This window comes from Platalea leucorodia (assembly GCF_965183815.1).
Source record: "Platalea leucorodia genome assembly, chromosome: 6".
Classification (NCBI taxonomy): domain Eukaryota; kingdom Metazoa; phylum Chordata; class Aves; order Pelecaniformes; family Threskiornithidae; genus Platalea; species Platalea leucorodia.
The window spans coordinates 48,578,198-48,601,345 of record NC_138828.1 but is presented as its reverse complement, the minus strand read 5'-3'; positions in this window follow the sequence as shown (position 1 = coordinate 48,601,345).

Genomic DNA, 23,148 nt, shown 5'->3' with positions numbered 1-23,148 from the left:
CAAGTGTTGCTAAAGGTAGGGTGGCTTTGGAGAAGAGTAGCATACAGGTTTAAGTAACACAAGTAAGGTTCCAGGCAGAAAGCACAACACAGGAGATACAGATGGTGAGGAGAGAAACTGGGGGTGTGTGACTGGCATATGCCCTTTGGGTACACTCTGGGTGCACAAATACTTTGGAAATAAATATGTTCCAATTACAGTGTGAAGAAGAAAAACTGAGAACAAGTTTTGCTCAGATACCCCAGACTTTATTCAGAAAAAAATGGTACGCAGAAATTACAGGTTATAGAAGTTTCAACCAAAGCTGAGTCTAGGTATCTGAGAAAAAGACAGCCAGCTCATCCAGCATGAGAGAAAGCTTAAGTCTATGCACTAATGACAAAGGGATGCCTTTAAACTCCTAGAAGACTAAACTAAATCCACAAAATGGAACTCTCTTTTTCATAATGTAACTCACCATCTTATGTCTTATCTTTTCTCTTATTCTTAATCATGCCACACTACTGTTTGTAGCTACTCTTGATGCAATATGAGAAAAAACAGTATAGTTTAGATTTTGCTGTGTAAATGTATTTAACAGCTAGACAATGAGAGAAAGGGAACAGGAGGTGTTTTTTTTTGTTCAGAATGTGGCAATAAATAATGGCTTAGGACATACAAAAAATACTTGGTCAGATTTTGGAGTGCTCAGGAGTAGTAGTTGATTCTGAACTTGGAAATTACTGATTCAGTGCTAATTTCCTAAAAGGGCAATCAGTGTAGTCACTGGCTGAGGAGTCGCTATCTGGTTGCAAATCTTTGCATACTTGTATACAATATCCTAACTCATACACTCCACTCATGGATGTAACTCAGCTTTAATCAACTGAGTTACACAAGTATGAAATTTGAAAAATGTTGGGTAAATGATGTCCTGCTGGCTAAGCTGGCTCTATTTAACTTCATTTCTGTATAGGATCATACAATCCACATGTACCAGGAACTCTTTTTTACATTTATCATGACATATAGATTCCTGTGAATAGGTTGATTTTTGAAATGTAAATAGATGAGCAAAAAGCTGCCCTAACAATCACTCTGGTAACAACGGCATCCATAAAGAGGCAAGACTCTCTGAAATTAAAATCTGAGTGAAGGAAAAACTCTTAAAAGTAAAACAAAACTAAACCTACAATTTTTTTCCCATTCTTAATTTAGAACAAACATGATGTTCTTAATTTAAAGGTGAGCTACAGTGCATAATTATTATATAGCTCATTGAGATTACAAAATTTACTGCTATATTCAAACTTTTCAAGAAAACAAAATGAGCAGAATGATGAATGATGTTTTGATTGCAGAGATAAATATGCTGAGAAACTGGTCTTATTCATATTTAATATTGTACTGGAATGCTTTCATTTTTAGTAATTAAATTCTTTATAAGAACTAGCCTAACTTCTGGGTAAATTACTTCTAAAGTAAAGAAGGTGATATAGTTTGAATAGGTAAGTAGTATTTCATAATTATATAATCAGCAGATCAGATCTTCAAGGCTGGCTCTACCTAGATGCACTTAAGATCAAAAATACCACTCTGGTAAATACACAAAAGCTGGCACACTTAGTTTCTGTTGGTGAATGACCAAAACTGTGCATTGCTTTTACTCATGATAACTAATGTGTCATCGGTGTCATACATTATATCTAAATTCATTTTTATAATTATACTTAGTTTATCATAGACATTCCTGAAAATCAGCCCATTGTATAGTTGCAAAGACTGGAACAAGGGCAGTTTGATGCTTACGTTCTGAAGAATTTCAATGCTTTTGGCTGTCGCATAACTCACTAGATTAACCACTCTTACAAAGGCAGTTCACTTTTAATGGTGTTTTATCATTAATCCAGTTGGTGCTCTAGTAAATTAGATTAACCTGTAGTAGGTTTATGAGTAGATTACCCCTTGCCAGACTAGAGTGTGCTGCCCACCTCCAGCCTTGTTACCTATATCATTTCCTGAAAACTGATAAACTGTTTTTGTGACTGACAAATTTTATGGAGACCACAGAAGCCACACATCACACATCCCACTGAATATCTCAGTGGTCAACAGCACCACAGATTGGCAGCTGAGAAATCATCAGTAGAAAATATAAGGAAAAATACACTTTAAGGAAGCAAGAATGAAGCAGGCTAGTTTCAGTTTGCACTTAGAGTGGACAAAGAAAATGCACATTTCCTATAGGAACTTGGATAATGAGTGGCAAATGAAAGTATTTTAATCTGATTCTATCATATACCTATATCTGAAAATTTGTGTGCTTTAGGAAGTCACCATTCTACATTGTAAAGCTCTGTCTTCAACTGCTTAGAACTTTGATTGGTTTCCAGCTTTTCTGAAAGAAATTTGAAAAGGCTGGCATTATTCGCAAAATTCAGTTCATCCAAGGGAAAAGAATGTAATTCTCCAATGTTTGGAGGAAAGAAAAAAAGAAAAAAGAAAACTGTTCATCTGAGAAGCCCTAGGGCTTTGGAGCATGCATTTGTTGCACTGATACCAAGGACGTGGTTTACATACGTGCTAATTGGCAGCTGAAGTTAGTCTGATGGCTACATTCTTCAATGATTTTGTCCATAATGAAGATAGTTAAACTCTCTACAGATCCCACTGTGGATGAAATACACTCTTTCTTAATGAAAGACCTAAGCATGCTACTCTCCACATGTGCAGGGGATGGTCTAGCTTTTTCTGACATTCCTTCTTGTGACTGAAAATGGCACTGGACTCAGGGATTAAAAACAGAAACATCAAATCCTGTATGTTCTGGCAACTAAGCAGCATGTTAGAGAAGGGATAAGGAAAGGCAAAAAATATCAGGGCATTGGGGGTATGGATGACAAAGTTTTGCTAGAACCACAAGACTTGAAGGATCTCTGAAAGGATAGGCAGAGTACAAAGGCCAAAGAGCAGAGGCAGATGGAAAGAACAGGCACTGAAGATGAAAAGAGTAGAACCTGAGGAGATGCACTGAAAGGATTTTTGGATTGCGAGCTTAGATTTTCTCAGTATTTACAACTGCAACTAAAATCATGTTTTGAATATGAAGTGCTATAAAAATATAAATAACTGAAAAAATAACATCCTAATCTTCTAAAGATGAACTTCCAAAGTGAATGGACACTTGGTAATTTTCATTGCAATGCCTCTAAACTTCACATGTGATTTGGAAATAATATTACCATTGTAAAATAATTAACAGAATCTGAATAGCTCAGATTCTATGACAGAGGCATCTTAAAATGCTCTGTTTGAAAATTACTTTTTATTCAAGAAAGGATCTTGTAAAGTGTGCATTACATGAAAACTGAAACCTTACATTCCCTGAGGAGCTAAAAGATAAATGTTGAAAAATTATGTGAACATACATGTTTATCTTTGCCCCTCACTAATATTTCACACCTCCATAGCTGAGGCACTGTTTCTGACAGATTATCTTTAACAACTGCTGAAGTTATTCAAGCTAGTCTGTTTTCTTCAGCACTGAAATGCTCAGTCACAGCCTCAGTTGCTGAGATGACCTCAGATTGCTGTGGGTGGCAGCTCTCACTAGACCTTCAGTGCTCTGTATGTCTCCCCCCAGCCCCCATTCTTCACTTAGTAGAAAATTTCCTGTAGCAATAGATGCTTCCTAGCAGAGAAGCACAGAAAGAAGCTGCACTATGGTTGCTCAAACAGCTCCAGTTTTAATATTTTCTAATTTTGGAATGCTTGACTTGAGGGTTTGATGATCTTTTTTTTTTTTTAATGTAATAATCTATTTATGCAACAAAGACCAAAACATTATCTATAAATTATCCATCAGAGTTTTGTAATGATTTGCATTACATTACACAGTAAATGATAAATATGGACTATAAGTGCCTTACATGATTAATGCACAATATGTCTCGATACTGTAGCTTTTCAAGAAACCATTAATGCAAAAGTGAACCTAAATGTGAAGCTGGTACATTTGGCTAAGTAAACTATTTAAAAATATATTTGTGACACACAAATAAGAACACTTGTAATAATTTTGGACACATTATAATAATCAGTATTTTTTTTTTCTAAAATAACAATTTTATTCACCATAAATTATATGTTTATCACACAGTATCTGAAATAATCCTCCTATTTGGAAGTGTGAATTCAATCAGTTCTAAAGACTTCCTGCTTCCTGTAGGAATTGGCTTTATATTTCAAAATCTTAGATTTGAAAACCATACACACATTTTTACTCTGTTTGACTAATGCAGTAGCATGAAAATTGATACTCTTAACTGCAATGTAAAAAATTCTGCTTTGGTTTCTCCCACATAACTTCTTGCAGCTGTCTGGACTGAAGTTGAGTTACCACAAATGTCATAGCCATGCATCAGGAATATGATTCTTTTCATTGTAACATCTATACTTTATAAATACTAGTATTAATGTACACTTTCAGAGCAATGCAGCTGGTAAGGAATTTGTTCAACACTGTAAGCATTATAAAAATTAAGCACCATTAAGCAGTTGTCTGATCTTTTAGTTCTTACCTGACTTTTCTTCATAGCACTACAAACAGTTAAGAATAGAACAGAACAGATCTGGAATCCCTACTCTATGTGAGTCAGACAAAAAAAATAGCTTGAGCTGGAATAAAGCACACAATAAAAACAGAGAGACTGAAGATCCTGTGATATTTTATAACATGGTTTAAAAGTTGCACCAAAAGTTGTATCAATGAAGGAAAGAAAATCACGTTTAAATGCCCCAGTGGATCTCTAATGACTAAAAAAGACAAAATATTCTTGTTAAAATATACACAGCACAGGAATTTTTTTTTTTTTTTTTAATTTTTGAATTTCAGGATAGATAAATATTATTCTTTGTCTGCCTGTGGTAGATCATTATGTATTGTAGCATTCTATTAGCATTTTATAGCCAGTATTTTTAAGAGTCTGTTAAAAAATAAACAAGCATAAGAAAATTCATTAGAGTGCTATGTTCTGATTAAAGGGATATAGTGATAAAGTCAACTGCACAGCAATGCAAAACCCAGCAATCACCATATTTTTTATGCAATCTCCCATTCATACTTGAAACGGAATGTTTCATTTCTAAGCAAAGAAAGAAAATGTAGTTCAATATTTTTAATTCAAGTCATATTCTTAGTTCAAAATTTAATCTACATATAAGGTTCACGTTTAATAAAAGCTGAAGTCTAGTGATCCCTTTCCAGTAGATACAATGCAACATAGGGTACAGGAAAAAATAATTTTTAATACCCTGCTCAAAATGAGAATTCTAAGATAGTTTCCAAGACGGTTCATGACAGTTTCAAATGACTGGCAAGATTAAACTTGAGCTGCTCGGATTATCCCAAGACTCTTCAGCAAATTTCTGTGTTTTCCAGGAGAATACAGCAACTCCACGGCACACAGCCATAACTGTTAACTGTATTCACTTTGAGAGGGTCCTTAAGTGTAAGCATTGAACTACTGACTTCTGAGAACTGGATTATCTCCATGTGATAGCAGACCAATTAATGGTAGTCCAAATCATGTGCCAGACACAAATGATATTGAAGAAAAGTCATATATAATAAAGTCCTGATCCCTCCATGCTAGCAAGCATTTCCAGATCTTTTACAAAAACATTTCAACACTTTCACAGCATTAGCTACCTGAACAAATGAATGATCGGTGAGATGTTATGAGTTTTAGCTGCCCATGACTGGGAAAATGATTACCTGTGAGCTCTGCAGTCATCGCATCACTGGCACAGTTTGTACCAGTGAAGATTTAATATATACTATTATTTCTTTTATTACTTCCTGTCTTCAGGGCACATACAGTGCACTTGATACTTGGGATTTTGATTTTTGAGAAACTGCAATGCAACAGGAGAGCAACTAGAATCAACAGAAGCTTCACTATGAACAAATAAAACCATATATAAAGTTAAGTAATGTAAAAAAGCAAATTCATTAAGTGAATTTGGAAGATGGTTTTGCATTTAATTTCCCTGTTTCTCTCTTCTTTATTTGTAAAACAGAACTATCCCTTAGCCTCATAAGTAACGTGTTTATTAATGTTTATGTTTATTACAGAGTTATTAATGTTCATGAAGTACTCCAGCACTTGCATGACAACTGCCACGCTTATCCTATTAAAGAATTAACCATTTTGTATTCAGAGCAGTCTTTACATAATGTACAATAAATATGACATGTTAACACAGAGTAAGCAGTGAAGGAAAGCAAAAACTGAATAATGAATACTTTTTCCTGAAGTAAACATTGTAATTTTATACATAAATGAAGTTGTGTACCTGTTTTTTTTTTCAATTAAAAAAAAAGAGAGATTGCATTTAAAAACTGTCCTAATGCGCATGCACAGGGGACCTGAAATAAGTGTATTCATAAATTTAATTTTAGCAATTTCCCAGCTTAGCTAAAGTTATTTTAATAAAACTGTTTATACAGAGGATAGTAATATTTCTGAAGGCATCTTTGATAAGGGGGCAACACATTCTAACTGCCAGAATAAGCATGAGTAAACCTTGGCAAAAACTGTTTCAGATTATGTTGACATTACAAAGCTTTATGTCACGTTACCCAGCTGTACAACATTGCCCATGTAGGGAATGAATGTCGTTAGAAGTCTGTGTGTGAATTGTGTAATCATGGCTGTCATTTAATAACTCCAGTAACTTCTTACAATATTTAAAGAGTAGAAAGTATCTAACATATCACATAATGGCAAACATTAATAAATACCAATTTTTTTTCACAATGATCATTAAAAGGAGCAGTATGAGTACTACTAAAAATGTCAACATTAAACATACAAAATGAATTTTTAAAACTCATGGGGGAGTGGTCTCTTGCAAAGTCTAAAGGAAAAGCTTTTCTAACTTTTGAAATGGAGACAGATCTCTCTCTTGCATAGCTGTTGTAGTCTCCAGAGATAAGTGGCCTAGAAATGTGGAGTTCTTCAGGAGAAAGAGCAAAAAACCAAATTTTCTTACCTCAGCTCACAAATTATAATGTTGCCTGTTCATTGCTTCTCATACTGTATTTTGTTGCTATCAGTGGTCTTTCTACGTTCTGGTTTTATAAATTTTAGCACTATTGTCAAAACTGTATTTGATGAAGAAAGCAAGAATGGAGCAAGACCTGCCCTTAAGTAAGAAGAGCATTCTGATTTTTCGGATCGGTAACAGTAGTTAAGGGCACTGATCCACTCAGGTTCTAAAATGAGGATGAAACACTGAGTATTCTATCCTAAGGTCTACCTATTGGATTTATTTCAGAGTCCTGCTTCCTGAGGCTCTTCATCCTGTGTAAGCTGATCCTGTGGACTGAACTATTAAGGCATGAGAATAATGTTGATAACATACTGATGTTTTAGTTGTTGCTAAGTAGTGCTTACACTGAATCAAGGACTTCTCCTGCTCTGCTGACTGAGAAGGCTGGAGATGCACAAGAAACTGGGAGGGAGCACAGACAGGACAGTTCACCCAAACTGGCCAAAGGGCTATACCATACCATATGATGTCATGCTCAGTATATAAACTGGGGGAAAGCTGCTCAGGAACTGGCTGGCCATTGGTCGGCGGGTGGTGAGCAATTGCATTGTGCATCACTTATTTTGTATATTCTTTTATCATTATTATTATCACTATTTTCCTTTCCTATTCTGTCCTATTAAACTGTCTTTATCTCAGCCCATGAATCTTACTTTATCCTGCCCCCCCCAATTCTCTCCCCCATCCCACTGGGACGGGGGGAGTGAGCGTATGGTGGTGTGGTGTTTAGCTTCCTGCCGGGTTAAACCATGACAGTAAGTTACACTGCTTAAAAATAACACGTAATTGAAAAAAATAGATCCTTACTCAACAGTAACACATATATTATATCTGTTCCTGAAAAAGTTATAAAATATCCATATCTATCTATGTTTCCTTGCTGACTTAGCACTTTTCCAGAAATAATAAAATATTTCATGTTTCTTCTTTGGAGGATTTTTAATACTTATGACTTGGAAAGGACTACCTGCATATTTCACAATGAAAATTAGGATAGGGTTTTATATCAACTATTTTATCAAGACTCCATGTAAATTAACTATATCCTTATTACCACCACTAACAAATGACAAGATGGTTAATTATATATGAGCTTACAGAGCAAAATCAAGCTTGCATTTATCTATGTTCCAGTGAATAAGTAATAGAAAATATAAATCTGCGGTTTCTTTTAATTATTGTTAAGACACGTTGTTTTGATTTTCTCTTAGCCATGATCACACTGAGATCTTACACAGTTGTAGTTACACTGGTAAGGAGCTTTATTTCAAACGAGCACTACCAGTCACTTACGATTTGTTTAGCTAAGCACTCCAAAACCACTCTAATAGAACAGCACATAAGCCACAATTCTCTGACAAATCAGACAATAAACTCTGAGTTAACTTCCTTAAATCATTATCCTCTAAGCACAGTGCAAGAACATTATCAGCTAATACTGAAACAAAGAATGTTTAAAAAGATACAGAATACTACAAATTGAATAACTGTAAAATAAAAAGACCTTAATCACTTATACATGAAGATAATTTGATCTTTCTCACATTATTGTCATCCATACCTCTTTACACTTTTACAGATATAGCGTTTATTAACATAAATACATAAAAATTGCATAGAATAAAAATTCAAATATTTTATTCGCCATTTCATTTAATCACACTGATCCTATCAACTCTTTTCTATAAGCATACATACATATATATATACACACTTTTTGCTTTTACATTAATCTATACTCCTTCAGTAGTCCTAATGTTTATTAAATTTTTCAGAGATTATGAGAACCATGATTGTGCTTTTATGCCATCACTTCAACTGTGCTTTGGATCATAAAGATCTTTTCATTGAAGTCTTTATTCTTTATTTTGTTCCAGGTGTGAGCTATTTTGACTTAACTAATGCAATCTTATGAGATTAAAAATGCAATCAAGTTCCATTTCAGTAGAAAAAATACTTTAGACTTCATAACAATCTAACTAACTGAAAAGATGCAGTACACTAACATTCTGACAAAATATTTTTACTTGCAAAGAAATAAAACTATCAAGTAAGAAAAACAGAACCATTGTTTAAAAGAAGTCTTAAAGAAATTTAGGTTAATAAAGCAGCTATATCTCTTGTTTTCATGATATATACCATATGGATGTATAAGCTTTACAGCGATGTGTCTAAGTATAGGGCACATTATCTAAGACATAGGAGTAAAGTTTAGGTACTCAAAAACAGCTGAAGGGATTTGGGGGAGATTGAGTAATAACAAATTCATATACGGAATTCTCACTTGAGTGCTTTTTTGATTCCTATTGTTAGCAACACAATCTAGCAGTGTTTCTGAAACATATATTAATCTTCTGCAGTACTTAACTGTATGCTTAAAGGTAGGCTCATGTTTAAGTATTGAAGTCAGTGAAATCGAAAGCAAAGGAAAATTAACAGCACTTTTTCAGAAGGAAGAAATTAAAACTAAAAACTAACTAAAACTTTACTGTAAAGCCATTTTACGATGATGATCACAGAAATGTAATTTCCTATGAATTGGCATCACTTCTCCCACCACTGTGTGGATTCAGGGTGTCTGAAATGACACTAGATGCCTAAATTCAAAGAGTTGAAGACACCATATTTCTTCGTTTCATGGACGTCACTAAAAAAGGAACTACGACTGAGTGACTGTTCACTCAACTCCTGCTCAGATTTTGTCTAACACAGCTCATGCTAAGGCCCGATGTATGTTGGGAGCAGCACCATTAGATCAAAGGGAGAGCACCATGTAGGCAGGACAGGTGTCCAGAAAGAGCTAAGAGGCCATTATGCAGCCATTATCACCTGCAGGTTGCTGTCTCCTGCAGCCATCATCTTTGTATATTGATTGTCTGGCAGTTTCCTCAGAATCTGCTAACTTATAGAAATGGTATAGACCAAACTTCCAAGCCTGAATGTATAAAACATCAACTTACCCAAAAAAACTTTTGAAGCGGATCCAGCAGCAGCTGGACTGCTGAGGCTTTCCAGCTTCCCGTTGTGATACAGGGGATGCCCACATTGTGATGGAGGAGGAAGAATGAATGCTCTCACCATTGGCTAGGTAACTAATTTTTGCTCACAGGTGCATCGATTAAGAGTTACGGGTTGTAAGTTACGAAACCTTGTTAATTGAGTGGTGAGTAAGTGAATTCATGTGAGACACTAGGCTGGGCAAAGGGAATTGAGCCCTTGTTTGCTCTGGTTTGTTTGTTATATTTCTTAATGAGCTCATAAAATAAAGTTTAATTCACAGAATACATTGTCCTGTAAATTTGAGAGATCCAAATGGACCGTGATACCATGGCCGCAGAATTACACCTTCCAAGTGGGATAAGTTAACAATACGCATCTCACCAGCAGACAACAGTATTTACAGCTATAGCTATAAACCACCAAGCATGGGTAAGCACAACTTTCTGCAAGGGTGCATTAAAGGAACTAAGCTTCTATACCCAGGGCCAGGTTCAGCAACGGCATGAATTAAGGGCAGGGGTCTCACAAAAGTACAGGCAAACTGTGCCATGCATGTCCCCCTGGGAATACACAGCCAGCTCATCTACCTTCTTTGCTCATTGTTAGTTGATGCCTGTCTATACCCATGATGCAGCTTGCCAGAATCAGGATGGCATGTGAAAGCCACAGCAACAGACCTACAAATTTTCTATAAATAGCACACAGGGGCTTATCCGCTGCAGAGAACATGCTAGCTGCTAGAACGTGACAAGATGGCTACAAGATGTCAACAACTATATCCGCTATGCACACTCTACAATCAGGAGTACCTATTTAGCCTCTGGCTGAAATGAATTCTAGTCTTTCTCCAACTCCAAAAGCCACCTTCCCTGAACAGAAATTTCTCTGAGATGTATAAAACCTTCCTGTTGCAGGGAAGTTGAATTGGTATTTCAGTGTACCACTGGAGCAGAGGTATATGAATTCAGCTTACAGAAATAAGTTTAAAAATTGGTAAGGTGTTTCCCCTGCCCAGGAAACTTTAGAATAATGATACACAGCACAGATTTTGCTAGAGAACATTCAAATAAACTCTCACCTTCAGAGAGCTGAGAAAATAACGTCTCATTCACATAACAGCAATAGCAGTATTGCCAAACATAACGATATTTGTGCTAAGACTAGACCCTTAGAGCCATAATGTTATAAAAATTATCTTTTCTTTAAATATACTTGTTAGCATGGTTTGAGTGTACCTCTTTTTCTCAATAGCAGAAGGCAAATTAAAATTTACATAAACTAAAGTTACTCATCTTACACATACAGACACGCAAATATATATATATATTTATAGTGTACACACACACGTATATATATTACACTAAATTTCAAGATTAAAATAAATTTAGGGTGGACTCATGATGTCTGAATGCATCACGCTGATAATGCTGTATTCTTCTTAGTGTTATTTACAGCTCATCTCTATGATTTATTCAGGAGGTACAGTTATTTTAGGTACCATCTTCCTTTCAAAAGAGCTTACTAATAGTAACTCTGCCAAGAGTGTCTGTAATCTCCTTTCGTCATGGTATTCTTTATTGCACGTTATAGCCTTTCCATATTTAAGAAACTACAGAAGATAAGCCTTGCTGTAGGAAATCTGGCTATAACATGAAGGCCACAGAGGTATCTCTAGAGGAACAGTGCCTACAGATGCAAGGTCTTTCTTTGAGCACAGAACAGCAGAGCTATAATACTCTTTGAAGAAAGAGATAAATCCAAATCAAAACAATGTTAGAAAAACAAAATTGAGGAGGTAGGGAAAAGATGAGAATACAAAATAGTAATAATGCCATCAGATATAAGTTTTAGACCTTTATAATAAATATGTTCATTAGAGAATAGAAAGAAACTAATTTTTTTTAAAGAACCCTAAACTGAAACTTGTTTTAAATAACTTCGGAAAGAACATTACTTGACAGCTGTTTAGACAATTATGGTAAAATAGTTCACAACATTTGGACAAGTATTGACACTGTACTGGAAGTGTGAGATAGATACAGATCGCTTTACAAGTCTGTTATCTTGACAACAGAGTATATTTCTTGTGAGGAAAAATGCTGCCCTGATAAATTTCCTTCACTGTATTCTAATAAAATATTTTCTGTAATCAATCAAATGTTATGCTATGGGATCAGTGTAGGTTAGTGAATCTTCTGTGACAGTTATTATCTGTTTTTCTTCCTTGAAGGGGACGAGACAATTTCCGAATTGGTAGGATAAATATAACAACTTAAAAATGAGTGAAACTCCCAGAATTCCCAGATTACATGACTGATGTACATAGTGAAGATAGCAAGGGGAAAGAACCGCTAAAAGCTCTTCAAATTGGCACATCTATAATTCAAAAGGCGGCTTGCTTATAAAATATGATAGAAATTAGTTCATCCTGGATATTTCTATGCCACTGTGCAATGTTCAGTAAGGATATGAATGCAAAGTAATGCCATACTGGTTTTGTTTCTATATGTTGTTTCCTCACCAAGTGACAGAAATAGTTCCGGACAGAGAAAGCCTTTAATCTATAATCCTCTCACACGCGGCAAATTATGATTCATCAAAACAAAACAATTCAGGATGTAGTTCATCCCTGTTTCTGGACCTTCACACAGAACAGATTTTTTAATGGTTTTGCTCAGATAAAACAGAAAATCCTACATTTGCCAAAGCTTTTCAACCTTAGAATGTGATCAAAACAAACATAGTTTTAACACAAGAATTTTGAGGCTTGCATGAAAATCCGAGTGCATTTGAAGGAAGATTTTTTCAGACAAAGTTTTAAGGAGGCGCAGTAGTTTATCTTTGGAATAAACCAAAAAGCTAAAGGAATGCAATGGCATTTTCTCATTTACTTAAGAGAAGTAATTGCTATAAATGAAGCTACCTTAATGGAAGGAGAATACAATGAAGCTCATTGCAAAGGCTCAAATGGAAAGTAACATACTGCTTCTGAACAATCAAAGTGATAATAGAATGAAAATAGGAGTGAATTTTTGGAATAAGAATTGAACTATGTATCCCCCCCCAAAAAAAAATGCACTGGACTTATAGTCCTGTGAACATCAACCTGTGAAGTTAAAAGCTTCATAGAGTCTTCCATTAAATTGAACAGTAATAAAATCCTAACATTTATCTTAATTATAACTTTATAGCAATGTAGTTCTGGTATTTTAAAGCTATTCTAAACAGGCATAGTATTAGTTTGTGTCACCAAGGTTTAGGATAACTGTAATTGCCATAGGTGTCTCATTTACATTCACCTAATCAGATAGTAATTATGGTGGCACTTTAATTTGTAATAACAAATCTCTAAATCTGTAAAGAACAAACAAAAATCAGATGAATCAAGAATATAAATGAGCGATGCTGGCACAACAATCCAGGCAGGCAAAAGTTCACTACATTCACATGGAATATGTTAATGAATATCAGTTTAGCATCCTGGCTCTCTGATCTCCTAAATGTTAAGCAAATAGCAGGACAGCACATTTGAAATTCTTGCTCCATTTCCCATATAACTTGACAAGATGTCTTTGGTCAAGTAAGGTCAACTAATTTTGGAACTAAACTTAGAATTTTTTGTATTGTTAAGTATCCATTCTGGTTAATTTTTCTTCAAGTTATCACCATTGTGTCAACAGAGTTAAACTGTGCAGGTTAGCATTCTCGTTTTCAAATACGGAACAACTGTCAACTTCTGCAATGCAAAATAAATTGCACAATATTATTTATTATTTATTACTGTTATTCCTGTAAGGTGTAAGTTATTCAACCCATTTCACACTACATAAATTCAATAATACTGCTGGTCAAAACTAGTCTACTTAATGTTTTTGAGTGATAACCAAAAAAAGTGAACGACACAAGACTAACAACCTTTATGAGAAATGTAAAACTTATACTTTGACAAACTATACAAGTAAAAAAAAAATTATCATTAAGGAATGCTTTCATTGATTAACATGTTTGCAAATGCCTAGTGAATTATTACTACAACAAGGTTTTCCATCCCTTTGCAAAACTATCTGGACAAAACCAGTTATTCACTGAGATTCTCGTTTCAAAAGAATACTTTTGTTTCCCTACCAGATCTGGAGAAAATGGGTTTATATCTTCACTGGACAAGGAGAAAACAGGGAAAGGGGAAAGATAAATTTACATATTAATGTTACAGATTCTAGAATTCTATATGGGTAAGTTCAAAGTTAGAATCGGAATGCAAACACTAAAAAAAATGGGACAGCCCAAAGCAGAGTAATGCAAAAGAAAGAAAAGGTCATATGGAAAGTAATAAGATCAGTTTTCAAGAGAAAGTGTAGCTTCAATAACAAGGTAAAATTTCAAATTCTATTAAGTAATGTCTACATTTTTTCATAGTGGCTTCAGATAAACAAAGCAATATCAATTTTTAATAAACCTATAACAATGCAAAAGTGTGTGAATTTTTTATATTAAAATTATTTTTTCCTGCCTCCAAACTTTTTTTTTTAATATCCAATGTGCTATGATACCTTTTTTTTTTTTTTGAGTAATGCCAGATTTTCCTTAGATATATTCCAGTTTCTCCAGAGTGTGAAAAAGGTTGGTCTCTGAGCCAAAGAACATACTAAGAAGAGACAGCAAAGCAACAGAGCAGTTCCTCTGCCAGGAAACACGACGACAACGGTTTGCATAGAAGTCTGTTGGAATAATCACATTCATTGTCAAGGAGTAAATATTAGAAAGAAGTTGTCAGAGCTGAAATTAAAAATTCCGTTCTTTTAACAGGGTAATCACAACTTTCTTAATTATGACTAGAGATAAAAAATTCATTCAAAATATTTGGGTATGTATCACTAGATATATGCTTAAAGAGAATAAAAAGGCATAGCAATAAACTTGATGTCCTGATGTACATTTTCTCTTCTTAAATTTCTGTAATTAATTAGCCAAAACCATTGTTGCCATTAAGCTAAGAATGAAATTGGCCCTGAAATATTTCTTGGCCACTGGAGAGGATCTAGAGTTAGGAAGCTGGGGTCAGTTGCCTGGCTACAACAAATAGTCTCTTTCGTCTCCCGTAAGATAGCTAGTTTCCTACTGTAGGTATTTTGTCCATGATCTGGCACAACTGACAAGTTGCTCTTGGCTGACTAATAATAATAAAAACAAACCAAAACATAAAAACTAGTACCAAACTAAGCAATTTATTTATATGCCAGAATTATTACAGAAATTATTGTATTTTTAGAGCTTCCCAGGGCAAAATTTGCTACTCTAGGGAAAAAAAATTGTGAAATCAAGACTGCCAAATCTGACTTTTGGTGCACATCTGTGGTCACTGATTCTGAACTCTGGCTTTGATGGAAGAGTGTATCAAGAAGAAAATGAAAGGCTCAAAATTCCTTTAAAAAGCTTGAGATTAAGATGGAATTTTATAGCTTTATAATGAAAATGAATAAAATTGCTCACATATTTTTCCAGGAAACTCACCAGAGAGAAGAGTCCTAGACTCAGAATCATAGAATGGTTTGGGTTGGAAGGGACCTTTAAAGATCATCTAGTCCAAGCCCTCTGCCATGGGCAGGGACCTCTTTCACTAGATCAGGTTGCTCAGAGCTCCTTCTAACCTGACCTTGAACAGTTCTAATGATGGGGCATCCACAACTTCTCTGGGCAACCTGAGAAGTTGTGGATGAAGAGACAACAAAATTTCCTTGTAATGACAGAAGTAACTCACCTTCCTTCAGCAGATGGCAACCTCTCAAAAAATGGTGAAAACGGACTTTGAACAAGTTACTTTGACATTAGCCTCACTTTTAAGAGGCAATGGTGTAACAAACAAAACATAGGAAAATAACCTGATGTTTTTCTACAGAGGAGAGGACATATACCTAGAGTAATCCGATATCAAAAGTTTAGGTACCTTAAACTATAAAACAACTGGAATTTTGAGGACATGTGTGTAATTCAAGAAAGCCCAGAAGCTCTTATAAAAATTGCTGAGGTGTTTGTTAAATCTGTAACAACTTTAACTGAACCTTGAAAAAGCTTCACATAAAATTTATGCTAACTGACACATCAAGGATGTTTTTCTGCTTCTGCTTTGATAAATAAGATTGCAGAAAACCATCAGAAAATAGCTTGAAGCTGGTAGCTGATAACTGGACAGGACTGTATAACAGGTGAAAACAAAAATTTTAAATATAAACAATGTTTTAAGACTTCTATTTGAAGCTAAAAAGTAAAAAACAGATTGAATTACTGAATATTGCACTGATCTAATTTAAGTCATTAAGGAACTGGAGAAAGTAACCCAGAATGAGAAAAAAATAGCTTTCAGGTAGAACAATAAAAGATCAAATGTGATATTTAGGAAGCCACACTACAAGGCTTAAGAGATAAAGGCAGAAAACATAACAGTTTGTTTCAGACTTTATAATTTAGAGATGCTTGGAGACTACAATGGTGGAAACACAAAGGACAATTGTTTTGAAAATAGATGTTCTAATAGATTTTCTCTAATTAATTAATTGACTTGCATGATACTTCCATAAATTTGAATTTTATTCTTGGATTATGTCATATACTCAGTAGTTCCATAAAATAAGTGTGTATCTGTTCTCCTCACAGTTTTGTCATCTTATATTGCTATATAGTAGACTGGAAGTATTGAGTAATTTTTCCTGAAGTAGCTCCCAGAAGAAAGAGTTTATGTTTTCACAACTATTATTAATGTTTTAATTGTAGTGAGAATTCCCTATGTGTCCAGTTGGGTTAAATTATGGAGGATTAAGTTAATTAATTCCTGTATCCAAGTTACAACATTAAAGTCTGGATGGGTGGACAACCAGGTGGTTACAATACTGGTTGGATGATCAGGCTCAAAGGGTGCTTCATGAGTTATACTCTACTTGGAGGCCATTAACAAGTAGCATATTGCAGGTGTTATTGTAGAACCTGTTCTGCTTCACATCTTTATTAGTGGAGGAGGCAATGGAGTGCCTGCTCAAAAAGCTTGAGGATAACACCAAACTGGAGGAACAACAAATATGCTTGAGGCTAAAGCTACCATCCAGAGGGTTCTAACCAGGTTAGAGGGAAGGGCCAACTATAACATATAAAATACATCAAGGACAGAACTCTCCTGAATTCTCCTGAAGAATACTGAGGCATGCAATTTTTCCCATGGTCTGGCTTCAGACATCTCTGATGAAGAAACATGCCCAGTTACTTTTTTTAAATGGATTAAATTTCAACTGATAGTTTATATATGTCTGCATGAATGTTCAAACCACAAGGAAAATCAAATCTATAATTTAATTTCCCTGAAAGCAAGAATTCCTATTCCTCCCTCTTGTCCTTGCTTTCAACACTTCATAATGAAGACTCCAACAGCAGGTAGTTTTCTGCACTATATGAGTGAAATCCCTCAAAATGCATCAATATTTCGGAGTGATTTAAAACAAGCTACAAATAGAAACAATATAGAACTTGTTATTTTTCAAAAAATATTTCTTTGCTATATGCATTACAGGAATAATAGAATGTACCTAAATAATGAGGAAATACAGGTAAATACTGTAGAAAATTATATACAAAGGAGGAGAGGTAAACATGTAGTGATAAAGATGTACTTGAGTAGAACTATGCCTTAGATCTATTTCACACATCTGATCAATCTTTTTCCTTCTGGCTGCACCTCTCTGGCACGTTCTGTACCTTTGATTGCTCCCAGTGACCTTTGCCAGTTTTGAATTGCTTGGGTTGCAAACATACTGAAACGAATTTGTTTTCCTTGTGTTTCTAAAGCTACTATGCTTATATGCTAATTACAAATAAAATGCTTGACCCATAAAGGAATCAGCAGGAAACCTGAAATGAAGGCATTATCCAACATTTCATGCTCCTTAGTGATGCCATTTTAAATATTTTAGACAGCCTATAAATAATTAAAATCTCACCACAGCAAATTATGTCCTATTATGCAAATAAATAGCCTCCTCCCTGGTTTCATTAAAGATTCTAAATGACAAGCTGAGCAGTTTAAACATGGGAAGGTACTGCAGTGAGGCAAGAAATCTTCCAATATTTTTTTTTAATTGTTAGTGCCAAGTTTCATGTGGATTTTTACTCTAACACTTTAATTTGCATGAACAAATAAACCTTTAATAAACCTTTTGTAAGTGGTGAAAATGCATCATTTAATTAAATTTGATTTGTTGTGAAACTATTGAGCTTCATGAATATTTAAGTTATGCAAACTCTATAGCAGAAAAAATACAAGCTTATTCTTTTTTTTCATAGAAAACTATTTATGTACTATCGTTTCTGTAAAATCTTTATTTGTTCAGATACACTATATATATTAACAATATGTCAAGGTTTTACATTAAAAATTGTTAAACATCTAACCTTGCATTCACAGTAGAATTCAGATTTTATTTCAACAGAAACAGAATTCAGCTGCATTCCTATATGCCTATAGCAAGCCGACTTACATAATATAAAATACTTTTATGTGGGATTACATTTTTGCAGCAGTATTTTTCCAGAAGACTTGATTTTTCAAATCTACTGAGTTATCAAGACCCTTGAAATTATGTATTTTTGTATACAGAAACATGTATTCACCGAAGTACAAAATTATTTACTTAAGTAAATTAAATACACTAAAATAATCAGAAAGGAATGAAAGAATATTCCTTTATATGCTTTTCCTCCAAATTTGAAATTCTAATCTTATTATCTACATAAAGTATTGTAGGAAAGATAAACTGCAAACATATCAAAACATACACTGTTTCAAAATTAAAATTAAAAACCTTGTACCTTTAATCAACTCAAAACCTTTTAAAAATCTTCTTTATCAACACGTGAACATGAATTAGTTACATATCACCAGAAAACTGAAAAATGAATGTGTGCAGGTTTTTTAAACTTCAAGGTTAACTAACTACTACTTACTTGCCAGCCAGCAGAACTTCCAATGCAAATAAAATGAGAATTCCAAAATTATTTTTCAGCATAACTCTAAAATTCATTGAGTTCAGTTTTTTTCTGAGTCAAGACCACAAATCTGCACCTCCAGATTTTCAAATAAGGTTAAAAATATGCATTAACATGTTATTTCCCTTCATGAAATAAACCTATGTTAAAATATTTCTGTAGTAGTGCTTATTTATATGTACAATAACAAACCTTTCTAAAGGTTCTCAAAACAGCGGGTTTTGGATAACACCAAATGAACAGAAATTAAGAAAACTGTTTTTAGAAAATACTCATTGCATTCACAGACCCCTACAGCATCTAAAGATGATAGCTTATTTACTTCTGTCCATATTTCTACCTAGTCTCTTTGCTACACTCTGACTTTGGCTAGACACTCCGTCCCTTATTAATACATTTGCAATATAACACTGTGTTTTGTTGTTGTTCATTGCCTTCCAGATGCTCTCACTCTATCTTACACATTACCTGCAACCTAGAATGCCATTTCTTGTTACCACCTTCTAAGAACATTACTCGCTTAAGCGAAAAAAACCTTCCCTCTATCCTCTTCTAAGAAGACATTCTTTACAGTCACAGTCATTCTGTTGCTTGAGTTCATGTCAGGCTTTGCATTACACTAAATGATGCAACTAGATAATTTGTTCTCTGTTTTTCTAATAGAGATACTGGAAGTAATTCAAGGACATCATAAATTTCTTTGTTGATTTCTCTCAGTATATTCAGGTATGTGTATTGAGCCAAATTACTGAGAATCAAGTGTATTTTAAGTCTGAATACCTAAACCTGTTTAACCAACTGTGTTTTATATGGAACCCAGTTTCCATAAACAACTGAAATAAACCCCAAAGTAATATCAAGTAGGATAAATGAACTACGTGGTGTTTGGGCAAAAAAATATAAGGAATACAATGCCAATAGATTCTGGAATAAAAAGAGCAGAAAATTAGATTAAGCTGAATGATGTACATAATCTTCAATTTGGAAACAAGCTGGCTTTTCTGAAGAATATTAGCAACAAGCTTATTGGAAAAGAAAATTCTGACATCAAAAATAGGAGAAGTTGTCTCCTTGCAGGTTGGGTTTTTTGTTTTGGTTTGTTTTTTTTCAGAGATGAGACTTCTTTACGAAAAAAAGTTCTGGTGAGAAAAAACTAAGAGCTCATTTAGCTATTGACAAGTGGAGAACGTGTGCATAACAAACGGTGAGGAACTCGCCAACGAGGGTGCATGCTAAAGAATGCATCCTTAAGGGACCAAATGCAAAGAAATACAAAATTACTTTTGATAGACAAACACTAGAAAAAAATGCTAGACTAGCCAGAGCATACTGAATGCCTGAGGTGCAAACAGAAGGTTTCAGCAGCAGTACTCATCTTGTACCAAAACCAGAATGAAGGTGTGAAACGAAAAAATTAATTTGAAAGAGAGTGGGGAAAAAAAGAATGACATATGTGACATACATGTATTAAAGAGAGATTATCGTATATCTGCATATAGAAAAGGCACAAAGAGATGGAGAAAATGTCTCAAAAATATTTGTGCCACGGAAAGCAGTGGTAATACCAATAATTAAGCATTAGTTAAACACTGGAAAAGATCTGTATGAAGCGCAATAAGGAAACCACTTTATGCAATTATGTTACACAGGTAAATAGGAAATTATATAAATTATGGTGCAATTAACTATGCAACTGGAGACAATCTTCAAGGAGAAAAATTTGGAAGAGCAGTATTTTGGCTACAATATAGAATAACATTTACTGTATTTGCACCAAAAAATTAGGATAAAGAGGACATCCTTTCCATGAAGGGGAAAAATACAGCATTAAAAATAAGTATTAGAAGTTAATATTTATATTTCTATAAAGCACACATGCTACTAAACCAAAAGTCAAAATAAACATTTTATGTAATTAATCTCTACATCCATACAACATCATCTCAAAGAAGAAGACTGGTTAGGAAAGACTTTCTGGAGTGTTTGAAGGCAGAGACTTAGAACGCTATCAAATCAGCTTTATCTACAAGTGCCATTTCAGTGTATTATGCATTATAACCAAAAATATTATTCTTCTGCAAAGTAGGGTAAAGCGCATTTAAAAAAACTGCTAGGAAAAAATGTTTTGTTTACCATGTTCTAAAGCCATTCAAAGCAAGACAATACCTACCAGATTTTGAACATCTGTTTGGAATTTGTGAGTCACTTCTCTTAAGGGTGCTAGTGTAGTTTTAGCATAATTAGTGCAATTTCATATACTTTTACTTTGCATTACAGCCTATGCACAGTTCCTATGCATGTCAGATGTTTCAGATCTGCACACAAGCTACATTAATGGTCTACACATGTGCTGCAATTCTGCTATGCCTAGGACCCATTTAACTATGTTAACTAGTGCTATGCATTTAATAACCTCAATGAGGTTCATTCAGCTAGAGGTTCAAATCTCTTACACTTACACGAGTCCCATCACTTACACGACTATCTCTCGCCTGGTGATGGGCAAACTATAGGACCCTAGTAAAGCGTCTCAACTTGCCAAGCCAGGATCATCTTAACATCTGCCACACAGGGTAGAAATAGTGTTGACCTCGTCTGTATTTATGCGCTTTTTGGGAAACCTCAGGTAACTAATCAGTTGCAATGTCCCCGTGATGACAAATCTGATCTCTTAGAACACAGATTACATTGAATCTCTGGCATGCAGAACTAATGTGTAACAATTTTTACAGAAAGGAATAAAAGGACCTTCATAAAATAATTATTAAATCCTTTTAACTGTACTTCTTTAACAATCATGTAGAACAGGCTTAAATATCTTTAAAGCATTTCTTAACATTTTAAAAAAGTCAGCATCTACAGTTTACTTCAAGAAAGTATTTGTAAGGAGTGTAATACATTAACTTTGAAATTTTCTGAAAAAAATTAGCTATCAATATTCTTCACTATATGAACTACTTGTCAAATCTAGTGCTACTCTCCTCATTCGTGCTCAGATAAAAGTGGATAGTTATAATATTAAGCTATGCAGCTATAGAAGCTATTTTGGTTTATAAACAAAACCAAAAGGTTTTCCCTTCAGCAGTTACAAGTTGGTTTTAAAAGAGCATAACAAACGTTTATCAATAGACAAATCACCCTCCATTTACTGTGATTCAAAACCTCATGGTTAAAAAAGACTCGAATTCATAACAATATTAATATCATGATGAAGTAACAGGTATATAAATACGGTAAAAATTGGAAAGATGCCTTTCTACATAGAAGCAGTATAAACATTTAATTTTTAAAGTTTCATCTATCTGAATGCTTAGAAAAGCAATGTTCTTGTAGGTAAAAGAATTTCTAGCTCAACTTCAAAACGCAAATGTATTTGAATTTTTGCACAGAAACTATCGCTTATAGTATAGTACTTGTTGCTTTTAGTTATTCCATTTACCCATCATTCACTCTCTAATCTCCTTTAAGCCCATGTTTCTCCATTCCGTATACAATAGAAGGATTATGCACATCTTACCTCTTAACTTTCTCTGGAGGGTAACAGATTTAATTACTGTTCTTCCTTCATGCAAGCTTTCAAGTCAGCAAATTTTGCGTAGCTCTGTAGCATATTTTTTATTACAGAAGTCCTATATGTCTGCATTCAGGTGATACAAGCAAAGCACATATTCTGCAATGCTGAAAATGAAGCTATTTGCTGTTTATATTTCTCATAAATTAAATTTTAAAAATGCATCACATCTAATAGTTTTAAAAGTCTGTTTTCAGTACAGATTCTGGCTTACTTTTAAAATAAAAGAAAATTTAATGAAAATCTGATTTTAAATTAAAGTGTTACATACTATTAATAAGATACAACAACAAAAGCATAACATAGTGCATATACTGAGCAGTTGTCCTGAAAGCACACTTTTCCTATGTGTGCCCTGTGCTTTGTGGCATCAAAATCCTCTGTACTTTGAGACCTACTCCAAAAAGAGGTTTTGAACAAAATCAATTCATTTCTTCAACAGAAATATTGCAGTG